The following is a 14,590-nucleotide window of genomic DNA, read 5'->3' as shown; positions in this document are numbered from 1 at the left end:
CCTACGTGGAAAAATGTGGTTTTATGTTATTATTATTTTTTTCTTTCAGCCTTTGAAGTTTCTGCAAAATGCTGCGCAGTGCAGTGCTGGATTATTGTTACTGCAGACGTAGAGGTGTTTTTTTTGCGTCGTAGGAGCAACAATTTTTTTTGCGCCGAGGCCCAAAGATCTAAAAGTGCCCCGAGCCCCCCAGCAGCTAAATCCGGCCCTGAGTGCACAAACCATTTATGAAAAGGAAATTTGAAGTTTGGACATAGATCCTTCTCCCCAGACGATGGTTTCAACTTTAGAATAGGCTATAGGCTATGATCTATAGCTATACGTTCAAGCAGGAAATTACTGCAGATTATTTCTTCTTGAACAATTCACAAAAACTTTGTTAGGATTTTGTGGCCTGCTGATTCTGTCTTAAAGTTTCGTGAAGCTTTCTTTGCACCTGCTGTGGCGGGCAATGGACATTTAGTGCTGCTGCCTTGTATAGGGCTTCGTCATGAAAAGAATACAACCGCCTAACCACTATAGCAATATTGGTGATAAACAACAGCCAGTGTTTCAAAATTGCTAACTAAATATTGCATTTAAAAAAGAAAAAGTTGCCTTGTAAAATTTCTAGAAATAGCTCTCTCTTATTTATTTTGAAAGCCGTTCAAAGCAGTGAAAAATTCCTCTGCCTACAAGATTACTACGACAAAGAATGGAGACGCTCTGTGTGTGAACCTAGCTTCCTGGACAAAAGTAATCAAGCTAGGCTCTAAGAAAAAGAAATTTAGGCTACATCTACAGTAGGCTATTGGGCATGTCTATCGCAAGCGTGGGATCAAAAATTTAGTAGGCTAATGCTGGAACGACATCCTGGCCAGAGGCATCAAGGGCCTCCACGTCCAATTTTTTTTTTTAATTTAGAAACATAGACTGATAAGGCCTTCGTAAATATGGTGAGAACAATGGACGGTCCATCGTTGTGAAGAACCATGGTAGCCGACGCTTTATCTAGTCAGGGCCGATGATGTCTCGATGGATAGATAACTAATCGCACGGTACCGTACCAAAATAAATAATTGAAATTAACGTACCTTACGTCTAGTGACGACGCCAGTTCAGTGCTGGTCACAACGACTTCATTTTAATTGTTTTTTGTTTCATCATGTGCATCCTTCTATGCTCAACAAGCTCTAGAACACAAAACTTTTCTTTAAAAATTGTAGCCTACACTCTGGATATCTAGCTTTAGCATGCCGAGAGAGTCTTTTTCAAGTCAACGGTTGTGAACTGAGCACATGGCAGTTGAGCAAGTGGCAACTGAGCTAGTAACATTTCAGCAAGTGCCTAAAAATTGATAAATGATGAAGGTGAGCAAGTAACAACTGATCAAGTCAAAACTCGGCATGTCGCAAGTCAGCAAATTCTGTTTTAACAAGCGATGATCAAGTAGCCTAAGTCCGATGCTAGGTAAAAATCGCATTTGTTGACTTGAACAGTAGCTGAAATGCAGGCTTACTTGCTAAGTTGTCGAGTAGCCTAGTCCGACGATCACGTCAAGAGACATTGCGTTAAAAATCTTTCTAAGGGTTAGAAATGAATTTTATAAAACATCGCCTATCCTAATCAACAGCCAGTGATGGTCACTCTGACAGAAAACCTGTTCTGTGTCTTCATTTGCATCTAAATTTAAAACAGCTCCATGTGTTGTCTTTACAAAAGGTAGTAGGCTATAGAGAGTTTGTCACGGCCATGTTGTTTCAATAGTACAGTATCACCTGGTTTAATATCAACTTGAACTGCACCACGTCTAAGATCAGCATATGGCTTTCCCTTTTCGTTCATTTCTGAATTGCTTTCGCTGTGATGGTGTTACGGACAATCGTTCCCACATCAAACATAAAACCGTAACTAGTCAAAATTTACCTGGCGATATACGTCATGGAATATCTCTGTAAACGATGAGGTGTTGCATCATCTTGAATTATGAACTATTGCATCAGCCTGATTCACCTCGTGTGAACTTACTCAACAAACATCTTGACTGTTACAGAAGCAAGTTATGTGCGTTTGAAATATGGCAATTAGTTTCGTTATTTTGTAGATTGTCGGTGATAAAGCTGGTCAGATATTTTGTCTGTTGCGACAATAGTACGGTACAATTATACACAATACGAATAAAATAGTACCATAGCTATCTAAATACCACAACAGACAGGAAGCAGCGAAAGACTATATCAGTCATCGAGTCAGCTGCTTCCCAGTTCTTAATGTGACAAATGTCAAGCATCGGCAAATTACGTTGAAACAAGATAGGCTGATGTTCAGTAATATTAATGAAAGAAAGAAAACGTACGTAGCAGTAGCGTAGCTAGGTATTTTGAAAGGGGATGGGGTGGTTTGACAGTCGGTGGGTGAAGCCTGACGGCGTGATCGCCGAAAGCGACACCCAGCAGCGGGGGGTCTGGGGCCCCCCCACAAAATTTTGAAAAATTACTTTGAATTTGGGGCATTCTGAGAGCATGTTCAACAAAAATTTGGGTATAAATATTAGGCTACTGTAAAATGGTGCAGTCCAGTGGCATGGCAAAACGATAATTTCATGCTTTGGCATTTTTCGGAAATAAAGCTAGGCTATAATTAGCCTATGTCTTTATGTTGAGTCTGGAAGCAACCTATTTCGTCCCCTAAAAAACTCGTACCCTGAAATCGGAGTAACAAAATCAAATTTCGACCTATTTCGTCCCCTGAAAAGATCGAGAGAAGTTTTGAAATGTTTGCAGCAGCTCCGATCAGCGACTTCAGCTCTGTTGTTTTTTTTTCTCGATCTTTTCAGGGGACGAAATAGGTTGCACCAGTTGAGTCTCTATGTTTTCTTGTTGCTAATTCCTTTGTTGAATTTTTCCATTGGAAATGACAAAATTACTGCATTTTCTGAGTAAATTGCGGGCACTGTGCGATCGCACGGTTTGCACACCCCAAAGACCGACACTGCTATGGTTTACCGCTGTGACCAGATGGTCAGAAATAAAAAAAACAACTAAACTGAATCTCTGTCACGAACAGATTGTATATCACTCTTTTGCTACAAACTGCACATACTCATGCATGTCAGCAACATGTTCGCACAGCACTTTTGAAGAAAATAAGCGAGATAGGCCTAAGCAATCGGTAATGTTTTGCCTTCCTGAGACATAGGCCTACTTCCCTTCAATCTTAAAATCCAGCGTTCAATTCTAGCAATCGGCTTCGAGCGGGAAGTGAAAATGAATTTTAACGGTTTATGATCGGTCAATAGCCTAAGAGGCCCTAAGTCAAAACTGCTCCCATATAAATAAACGTGAAATCTTTCGCATGCCCATACAATAGCTAAAGCCTCTTTTTCCTTTTGCGAATATTTACATTCAATTTCGGTTAAAGTAGGCTACGGCTAGCATAGGCTAACTAATGACATATTTTTTTCATTTTGGTTTTGCACCAGCACTCCAGCTAAACCAGAAAGACTAGCATCAGCAATTACTTGAGTTTTAGCATGTTTGTCATAATAACCCAAAGTTACACAATTGCACAATAAAGATTTTAGCTTTTCAAAAGATTGCTGTTGAGTTTTACCCCAATAAAAATCAACATCCTTTATGAGTTAACATATGAAGCGGTTCCGACACCGTGGTTAAATCAGAATCAGGTATAAATCTAGCACTATAATTTACCAGTTCTAGTCTAGAAAACTTCTTACTTCCGCAGCATGTTCTGATGCTCTTGCTTGCTTGTCGGCTTTAACTTTTGCCTCTTCCGGATCAATTCCTTTAGAACGACAACACATGTCCCAGAAACACAAGCTGGTCTTTGTTGAATTTGCACTTTTCTTTGTTCAGCGTAAAACCACTATACCGGTACGGTATCTCGAACTTTTTAAGTACCGTACCTTATCGAGTCTTCGGTCATGCTCTTCTTGAGTTGACCCGGACACGATAATGTCGTCAAAGATATTCTTGACTCCTGCACAGCCTGTGACGTCTTGATCTCTCAAGATATTGGTTCTTATTATAATTACTGAATGATAGCTTCATGAAACTCGGGTCTTGCGCATAGCCTACATTATGAACTCGTGAGAATGTATATTACGTCATCGTAATGGTAACCGCACATAGGCTACATATAGGCTAGGGCGGGGGTTCCCAACACATGGGTCGCGACCCAAAGTTGGGTCGCCTGATTATTTTTTTGGGTCGCTTGTTTTTCAGGCATATTGTATCTTCGAAGAAAAAATAACAATAAAAAAAAATTAAAACGTGAAGAGATCGATCACAAAACTGGAAAATACAGTATAGACACAAGTCATGAAGCGTTTCATGTCGAGACATCGGAAAGCTTTGTAGCATGATCGTAGTGCAAGAAGTTTTAACAGTTTTCGTTTTTATTATTGTTAATATTATTATTAAATGTAAACCCAACAAAAATTTCAGTCTCAAACATAAGTTAAATTAACTTGCCAAAATTACGGGATATAGGCTACATTGTAACGTGCACTATATGTCACGAACACTATGTAGGACAAACCATGACAAATTTTTCCACACGTTGGACCACACAATGTCATAGTCTGATATGGTAAAACGCATCAAAGACAAAGCCCCAAGTGCTGTATGGACTCATTGCTTTCTTCACAGTGAGGCCTTTGCTGCAAAAAGGCTGTCTCAAGAGCAGCACGAAGTGTTGAATGATGTTGTAAACTTCATCAAAGCAAGCAAGTCCACTAAATAGGCGTTTGTTTTCGTCTTTGTGCACTGACATGGATTTTGATTATTATCAAGCATTGCCGCTGCACACAGAAGTGCGATGGTTGTCACGAGGTCGTGTCTTGAAGCGAGTTTGTAATTTGTGGGAGGAGATTGCTATCTTCCTGAAGCAACAGAACTTGTGAGATTAGCCGAGAAGTTTTTGCAAGAAGATTTCAACGCAAAAGTTGCTTACCTTGCCGATATATTTGACTCTCTGAATTCTCTAAATTTATCTATGCAAGGCAACGGTTTAGCGGTGATTGATCGCGCCGCCAAAGTTTCTGCTTACGACAAAAAACTCATATTCTGGAAATGTTATGTCACTAGAGATGAGTACGATATATTTCCTCAGCTAACGCAATATGTTTGTGGCAAGAAAGTTGATATTACGCAAACCATAATTGGACACCTGGAACAGTTTGTCAAAAAGTTTGTGCACTACTATGGAGAATTTCTAACACTTAATAGCCAAAATGATTGGATAATTGATCCATTTGTTGGAAAAGATCTGCCTCAACTTCCCATCCATGTTGCAAAACAGTTTATGGACATAACGACAAAAGCAGCAAATCGTATTTCTTTTGCGTCCTTCAAAGACAAATACCCCAAAGATTCTGCAAACATCCACTTTTGGGCTTCCATGTACAAAGTGTATCCTACAATTTCAAACTTAGTGATTCAAAAACAGATTCCATTTGCAACAACTTGGCTTTGTGAGACTGAATTTAGCGCCATGTGTGTATTGAAAACTAAACAGCGAAACCGGCTGGAAGTTAAAGCCGACAAGTGGCCAAGCAAAATAACGCCTCGATTTCAAAAACTCAATGATAGCAAGCCAGCACAGCTACAGCTATCTCATTAGTAATTTTGGAGTGAAAAATGGAGTGCACAGAACGAAAGACCGTGAATCAGACAAGTCCGTCCTCAAGGAAATGACGGACCTCTGGAAGGTCTCAACACCTGTCGAGGGCAACATCTCTGGTGAGTTTACCCCAGAGGAATTTGCCTACGCCCTCCAGCACCTAAAGCCAGGCAAATTCCCGGGCCTTGACCAGCTATGCCCGGAACTAATACTCCAAGCTGCTCCCACTATGAGGTCCTGGTTAAAAGACTTCCTTTCCTGCTGCTTGCGTCACCTGCGCATCCCAAGAATCTGGAGAAGAGCCCTAGTGGTTGCAGTCCCAAAGCCGAAGAAGCTCCCAGGGGATCCGAAGAGCTACCGTCCCATCTCTCTGCTCTGTATCCCCTTCAAGATACTCGAAAGACTTATCTACGCCCGTGTCGAACCGATAATAGACCTTCAGCTCCCTCGGGAACAAGCCGGCTTTCGCCACAGAAGATCAACCGTAGACCAGGTCACTCTGATGACCCAAGACATCGAGGATAGCTTCTCGGCACAAAAGAAGGCTGGCGCCGTGTTTGTCGATCTCACGGCTGCCTACGACACTGTATGGCACAGCGGCCTTACCTGCAAACTACTCCGTCTCCTTCCTGACAGGCACATGGTCCATATGATTATGGAACTTGTGCAAAACCGCAGCTTTACCCTTTCCACTGATAGCGGCCGACGAAGTAGACTACGTCGACTCAGGAACGGCGTCCCACAGGGCTCTGTCCTGGCCCCCTCCTCTTTAACACTTACATCTATGACCTGCCTGACACCATCTCCAGGACGTATGCTTACGCAGACGACCTGGCTGTCCTACATCCAGCCCGAGATTGGCAGTCAATGGAGAGCTACCTAAGCCAGGACATGTCAACTATATTAACATATCTCCAGAAATGGAAGCTACAGCTCAGCAAGGCAAAGACAGTGTCGGCGGCCTTCCATCTAAACAACAAGGAAGCAAAACGTGAGATCAAAATTACCACCGATGACGAACGCCTGCCATACTGCGCCGAGCCCACCTACCTCGGCGTAACCCTGGACAGGTCACTCACGTACCGACGACACCTGGAGTCACTGCGCAAAAAACTATCTGCGTGCGTTGCACTTTTGAGGCGGCTGGCGGGTTCCAGCTGGGGAGCTGACGCGGAAACACTTCGCACAGCTACCTTGGCCCTCGTCCATTCTACCGCTGAGTAAGGGAAGTGTGGGACCTATGGAATGCCGGGACCTATGGGACACCAGATTTGCTCCCAAACCAAAAGTGGATTTTAAAAAATATTTATATTTGGAAACACCGTTTTGACATGTAAGCAGAAATCAACTTCGAAAATTCTGGAAAAGGCTGTTTTGAAAGACGCAAACGCTTTTTTATGTTTTTAAGCTTGAAAATGTACCTTTGAGGTCTAACTTTGTAAGAATTCTTAAGGAGTTTAGGGCAAGCAGGACTCTTAGCGCAGAATCTCCGATGAAACCATTTATTTAAACAGTATATAGACAAGAATGCAGCACAGTGAAGTGCATCATTTCAAAGTTACAACCAGTTATCTAAACATCATGGCTATGTGGGACCTATGGAACACTGTTTCACATAGGTGTTCCATAGGTAAGAGGCGCTATCATTATTCTGGCTGGATTTGTCATTTAAATGGTAAAAAACTAAGAAAGAGACACTGCGGTTTTAAATAAGCTCTGCATGCAGTCGTTGCCGAAATGTTACTGTTCAATGTGAACCCTATTACCCAAAATTTGTTAGTGGCAACACTGTTCAATATATAATGTTCGTTGCACAGTGTTTCTACTGAAAACTTCGGAATAAGGAATTCACTTTGAAAGGTGATAACTTGGAAATGCCTGCACTTCAGTAAGAAAGTTTAAATTTGGAGGGGTAGAGTTTTTAGGTTTTTAATATTTTTAGTAGCCTAACAACTTTACCACGTGACTTTATTTTGTGGGTTTCATTTTTTGTTATTTTTCTGTGTATTCGTTTTTTTCGATTGGTGTTGAATGTTTTCCGTGGTGCTTTGTTGAAAATCTAGATTTTGCTTGACAATGAGCAGTGCTTTTGGCTCTAATGCAATAGCGTTCCATAGGTCCCATCGGGTGTTCCATAGGTCCCATCGGGTGTTCCATTGGTCCCATAGGGGTGAGACCAATGGAACATTTCGCAAAATTTTTGTTTTTTCTCGTAACAAGCTAACCAATCAACATATTTTTATTTCGCTTTATCATAAATTAAAACCACCCACCAGCAAAATATAATCCAAAATTTAGGTTGTTTGAAGTTAAAATACATAAGTTATGACCATTTCAAAAAAAGTGTTCCATAGGTCCCACACTTCCCCTACTGCGCACCAGTGTGGTGCCGCAGCTCTCACACCCGCCACATTGACACCGCCATCAACGACGCACTACGCACTGTGACTGGATGCCTGCGTCCCACTCAGAGATGGGCAAGATCACCAGTATTAGTGATCTTGAAGATCAAGATCAAGATCACCAAGAATAGGTGATCTTGAAGATCAAGATCAAGATCACCAAACTATGTGATCTTGAAGATCAAGATCAAGATCGTGATCTTGAAGATCAAGATCAAGATCGTGATCTTGAAGATCAAGATCACTTTCAAGATCACTTTTTGTGTACGGTACTTGAAAAAAATGAACTTTTTGATCAATGATGTCGCAAAAAATAATTACTATAGCCTAAGCAACCTGGGTAAAGGTATATAGTTGGTATTACTAACTTTTACTTTTAACTACTCGATCGCTGGCCTAAGAACTGTAATAAGTTAGTGACTGTTGCTATTAATTAAGCTTACCAATTTTTGACGTAGTTTGCGGAGAATTGCAACGTCACACCCAAGGCCGAGGTTAATTACAGCAGTACTGAAAAGTCGCAAAATTTGCAATTAGTTTTATACTTTTTATTTATAATAAATAAATAAAAATAAACTTTGAACTGCATCATTTTTGACCAAATGTTTGTCTGATTCATGTGGGAGTTTTTATACGTGTTATTAAGTAGTTTTAACTTTCACTGTATTTTGTTAAAGTTTATTGCACCATTTATCCATCTGGCAACGTTGATACTGTTGTCTGCTATCAAAAAAGTTCAGAGGTTTGCGGTCAGACAAACCGCTCCATACTCAGACCGTAAACAAGTCTTGGTCTGGTTGAGTTATCAAGATCACGATCTTGATCTTCAAGATCACTTGTGATCTTCAAGATCAAGATCACGCCCATCTCTGGTCCCACTTCAACGGAATGCTTTCCCATCCTTGCAGGCATCCAACCTGCTGAGCTTCGCCGTAAAGGAGCCATGATTTCCCTTGCTCATCGCGCACTGGACCCCGACCACCTCCTCCACAGTACATTCCAGCGCCTACATGGAGAACAGCAGCGACTGAAATCAAGACGCCCATTTTTGCCCGCCGCACGACAGCTTCTGAACAAAGTTGAAGATCTTGGAATAAGTGCGGCACACTGGACGAACTACACATGGAACACGGAGTGGCAAAACAACACCTCTCGACTCCGTGATTTCCTACCCGACGTCGATCCCCACCCTCCGGGAATGTCCCTCGCAAGACTTGCGTGGGTCCGGTTTAACCGCCTACGAACCGGCGTCGGTCGCTTTCGTTCAGACATGTGCAGATGGGGCCTGGCTCCCTCACGGGATGCGAGTGTGGTGCCACAGACCGGACAGTAGACCATGTCGTCCATGACTGCCCAATCTATCAACCACCACATGGAACGCTTGAACTGAAGGCCCTGGATGATGAGACTGTCGAGTGGCTGATGACCTCATGCCCAAACATATAGTCCGGAAGAAGACAGCTCAAAATTGTCAGGCTTTGTCGATATTTTCAGGGATTGGCAGACATTTTAAAAGGTTGTCGGACCCTTACCTACATTGCAGAAAGAAGATGAAGTACATTATAAAACGCGTAACTATTGGAATAATGCTGTTATTTCGAATGTATGCAATGAGCCAAGAAACTAAAGAAAGCAATTTTGAACCTAAAGTATGCAAAGAAACTAAAGCTTTCAGTAATGCGAACGGGGTCTGGGGAGCGACCTTCCAGAAGTATATCTGATGCGATAATCCAATAAGCCCCTTTAGATGTCAAAATATCGTTCCCGCCCCTGCTTAAATTACCCCCCCCCCCCCCCACTCTCGGGAAGTGTCCGGAGCCCCTGCTGACAATAGGTATTGAGAGGTAGGCCTAATTTTTCCAAAAAAAAATTAATAAAATGTGTGGCAACTCTGGTATCTCCTGGGCTGCTGCGCCTGTGCGGCTGCGGCCTGCAAGGATGCCAGAGCTTGGTTTTTCCCCCTAGATCTGGGTTTTTTTTACCACATCTGGGTTTTAAGTTGTTTTTTTTTTCAAATTTAGGTAAATCTAAGTTTTTTGGTTTTTTTAACTTTGTACAGAGCTTGCACGGTATTAAGGCACTGGGATCCTCGATAAATGGTCCACACTGCAACACAAAAATGATAAGGTAATGTTTTTTGCATCAGCTACTGCAGTCAGTGAGGTAGGCTACAGGATGTTGAAGAAATGGATGCAACCTAGTTCGTACCATGAACAGTTCGTACCGTCAGTTCGTACCTTGAAAAGATCGAGAAAAAAAAACAAAAAAAGCCGAAGTCGCTGATCGCAGTTTTCGCAATCGCTTTAAAATTTTCCCCCTGAAAAGATCGAGAGAAAAAATAGCTCAAAACCGAAGTCCGCTGATCGCAGTTTCCGCAAACATTTTTCCGCAGTTTCCGCTAACCCTAACCATAGAGTAATCTATGCTCTAACCCTAACCCTCGCTGATCGCAGTTTCCACAAAAATTTTCCGCAGTTTCCGTTACCCCTTACCCTAATTCTAATTTCTAACCATAGAGTAATCTATGCTCTAACCCTAACCCTCGCTGATCGCAGTTTCCACAAACATTTTTCTGCAGTTTCCGCTTTTACCCTAACCATAGAGTAATCTTTGCTCTAACCCTCGCTGATCGCAGTTTCCGCAAACATTTTTCCGCAGTTTCCGCTAACCGCAGTTTCCGCTTACCCTAACACTAACCATAGAGTAATCTATGCTCTAACCCTAACCCTCGCTGATTGCAGTTTGCGCAAACATTTTTCCGCAGTTTCCGCTAACTTTTACCCTAACCATAGAGTGATCTATGCTCTAACCCTCGCTGATCACAGTTTCTGCAAACATTTTTCCGCAGTTTCCGCTTACCCTAACTCTAACCATAGAGTAATCTATGCTCTAACCCTAACCCTCGCTGATCGCAGTTTCCACAAACATTTTCCCGCAGTTTCGCAATTTCCGCTAACCACAGTTTCCGCTAACCCTCGAGTTTGTTTCAAATTGTTTGGGGAAACTCCGATCAGCGACTTCGGCTTTGTGCTATTAAACTGCGATCAGCGACTTCGGCTTTTTTTAATTTTTTCTCTCGATCTTTTCAGGGTACGAACTGACTGTACGAATGGTTCAAGGTACGAACTAGGTTGCACCCTGAAGAAATGATCCAACTTTATGTAAATATGGATGACTAAAAATTGGAGTAGTACAACTATTTGTGTTACTGAACATTTATTTATTGTGAATTTGAGTTATTCTTTTCAACATTATGTTCAAATGAAAAAGGCTAAGCAGGGTGTATTGCTACGGACCAAGTTACCGTACCGTAGTTGTACACCAAACTGTAAGCACTAAGCAGGCATGTTGATTCTCCTCAGCCGCAGTCTACAACTCACACAGCAAAAAGTTTAGTTCAAAAATCAAAATTAACCTTAATGGCTAGCTGATACACTCATACATCTAGTCAGTTTTAAAAATTTTGGTTAAACACACATAGCCTACTGAACCTTGCTAGCTAGACCCTTTAGGGGACGTTCAAATATTACGTAACGCCTTCGAGGGGGAGGGGGGGTTATGCAAAGCGTTACGTTAGCGTCATATCGGGGGAGAGGGGGTTCAAGCAAAACGTTACGTAACGCTTTCGAGTACGGAATGGTAGTTTTTTGTGCTGAATTTGTAGTGAAAAAGCGTTACATGGGGGAGGGGGGGATTGAAAAAAGCGTTACGTTGGCGTTACATGGGGGAGGGGGGGGGGGTCAAAAATTCGGAAAAAAGTATTACGTAATATTTGAACGTTCCCTTACCATAAAAGCAATTTTGAACCAAAATCTTTGCTGTGAGCCCATATAGGCCTACCAAGCTCTTGTTTTTGTATATACGGTAGTCATATTCCATATATATTAATACCATTGCCAACATAAGCCTGTGCCTGTGTTACATTGCTTTGCATAGGTGAGATCTTCTGCTTTGCAGGGCTGGTTCAATTGTAAAAATTGAAGCAGAAACAAGCAAATCACAAATAATTTACTAAAGGCGGACACTTGCATGCTTTTTATCGTCATGATTGACTGATTTCACCCCACTTTTGTACTATTTTTATGGTGGATACCTCTTCCGTGACGTCATTGCCTTTTTAACCAAGTGGGAAGCTTGTAAACCAGCTCCAAATTGTATATACGGTACGTGTTACTATTTGTAGCTTTCTGAGGCTTCTGTGTAATGATTTAAAATGGTGCTAAAAGCACATGCAGGTTTTTTTAACCGCTTTACTACATATTTTCTGGACCTGTTTTTTTTTTTGCCTCATCTGGGTTTTTTTAGCACACAATCTAAGTTTCTTGCAAGTTTGTCGCTGGCATCCCTGGCGGCCTGTTGCGAGAATAGTCTAAGGTTCAATTATATACACAATGCGAATAAAATAGCACCAATCACCATCCATAACAATCTATTATAGACAGAAGCAGCGAAATACTATATTACCGTAGTCATCGAGTCAGCTACTTCTCGTGTATTTAGTGTGGCAAACGTCTAGCATGGGCAAATTACGTTGAAACAAAATTGGCTGATGTTCAGTAAAAATGAAAACAAAAAGTTGTTTACTGCTGCGATAGCCTAGTCAATTCAAATCCTGTAATTTTATTGAAATATCAAAAAAATATCATGCTTTAGCCTAAAAAAGTATATGATATAGTATGAGAAAAAGCACGGTACAATTATAAAACAACATGAATAGAATAGCACCGTAGCCATCTGGGTACTACAACAGACAGGAAGCAGCGAAAGATTATATCAGTCATCGAGTCAGCTGCTTCCCTGTTCTTAATGTGACAAATGTCAAGCATCGGTAAATTACGTTTTAGTTATTTTTCCAGTTTCTCTTTTGTTAATTTGCCGTTATACGTGTTTGCGCCAACAATTAAAAATAAAATTGAAAAGAAATTAAAAAAAATTACAAGTTTTCTGAACTTTTTACTTTGAGTCTTCAATTCATAGGCAAGTTAAAAAGCTGGTACTCTAAAAGTAATAATAGGTCTTATCATAGTTTATAAGTTCATACTCTAACACAGTCAGTTTATAGGCCAATTTGAATACTGTCGATGACAGTCTATAGCCTGTAGTATAGCCTAGTACAACAATGTTCATTGCGAAACAGTCGTCAATGTTGTGGCCATAGAAACAGTCACAAACAAACTTTATTAGCTGTGGATATATTTACACTATATAGTGTAATAATAGCCTCAATAGTGTTGCCAGATAAGGAACTATGCCCTAATTTGAGAAAAGTTTAAAGCTGTTGAAAACAAAAACTTGTATTTTGGAAATTTATTTTAGTCTTGGTCAAAGATCAAAACTCTAATCTTATTCTTAACTCTAACCCTTATCTTAACTCTAATCCTTACCTTAACCCTTCCTAACTTTAATCCTAACTCTGGCAACACCTGATTGTAACCATGGCATTAAGTGTGGAAAAATAGCCACTTCCAAGTTTATTCATACAATGAACTTTAAGTTTTTTTTGTGAAAGTTTTTGTACTCGTAGACCTAACTATTTCTGAAAATAAATCGTTCCATATTTTTTGGCCTAAGAATTTCAAACTGCCTTGACCTTTTCTTGAGCTGACACTAGGGATGGGCAATATAGAATATCGAATAGTTACAATCCGAATATCTAATTATTCGAATTGAAATGACATTTCGAATCGAATTTTCCAAACCGAAATGAAAATATCCACTTTTCAGACTACTAAAATTTTTTATCGATTTTTCGCCGATCAATTACATTCGGCTCAATGAAAGCTAGCCAGCTCTCTTTACCAGTGCGGTTTGTAGACGTCGGAAGATCGTTGTGCTATGGATTTGCATCTATTTTTATCGTATGAAACACGAAACACAGTTCAACTCTGGGTGAGGCTACCGCTACACCTAGTGTCATAATTTCCGCAACAATGCAGCAATCCAATGAAACGGATGATCTATTGACAGTATTGAGCTCCGGTGTTGAGGCGACAAATACTTCAGCATCAAGTAACCATGACAACGAACAGCTATGAGTTGCCATAGAAAGCCGATCCTACCTTAAGGCAAAAGTGTCATATAGCGATGCAATTGAATTGTGGAACAAAAAATCAAGAAAAGTTCCCCCTGTTGTTTGATCTTGCGAGGAAGTATTTAGCCACTTCTGCATCCTCAGAAAGACTCTTCTCGAGTGCTGGATTAACAGCATCAAAACTGCGATTGCGGCTCACTGGAGAGCATTTAGAAGCTTTAAACATTCTTCACTGCCACAAAGACATGCTCGCCTAGGCAGTTACTATTGTTTTTCGTTTAGTTGCCACTTTCCATTATGTGTCTTCAATAAAACCAGAATAAAAACTAAGCTTTTTGGCATTTTCTGACATTGAAAAAAATTATTCTAGAATAGGTATTCGAAATTCTAAATTCGAAAAATTATTCTAGAATAATTTTAGAATAGCTTACTTTTCTATTTTGCCCATCCCTAGCTGACACTACGTAAATGTGAGAGTTACATGCATTTTTTTGAGAAGCTTCCATGCGATGGCAACATACTTTAGTAATTTCCT

This window comes from Aplidium turbinatum, chromosome 16 (genome assembly GCF_918807975.1).
Source record: "Aplidium turbinatum chromosome 16, kaAplTurb1.1, whole genome shotgun sequence".
NCBI classification, from domain to species: Eukaryota; Metazoa; Chordata; class Ascidiacea; order Aplousobranchia; family Polyclinidae; genus Aplidium; species Aplidium turbinatum.
Note: the sequence above shows the minus strand (reverse complement) of the source record.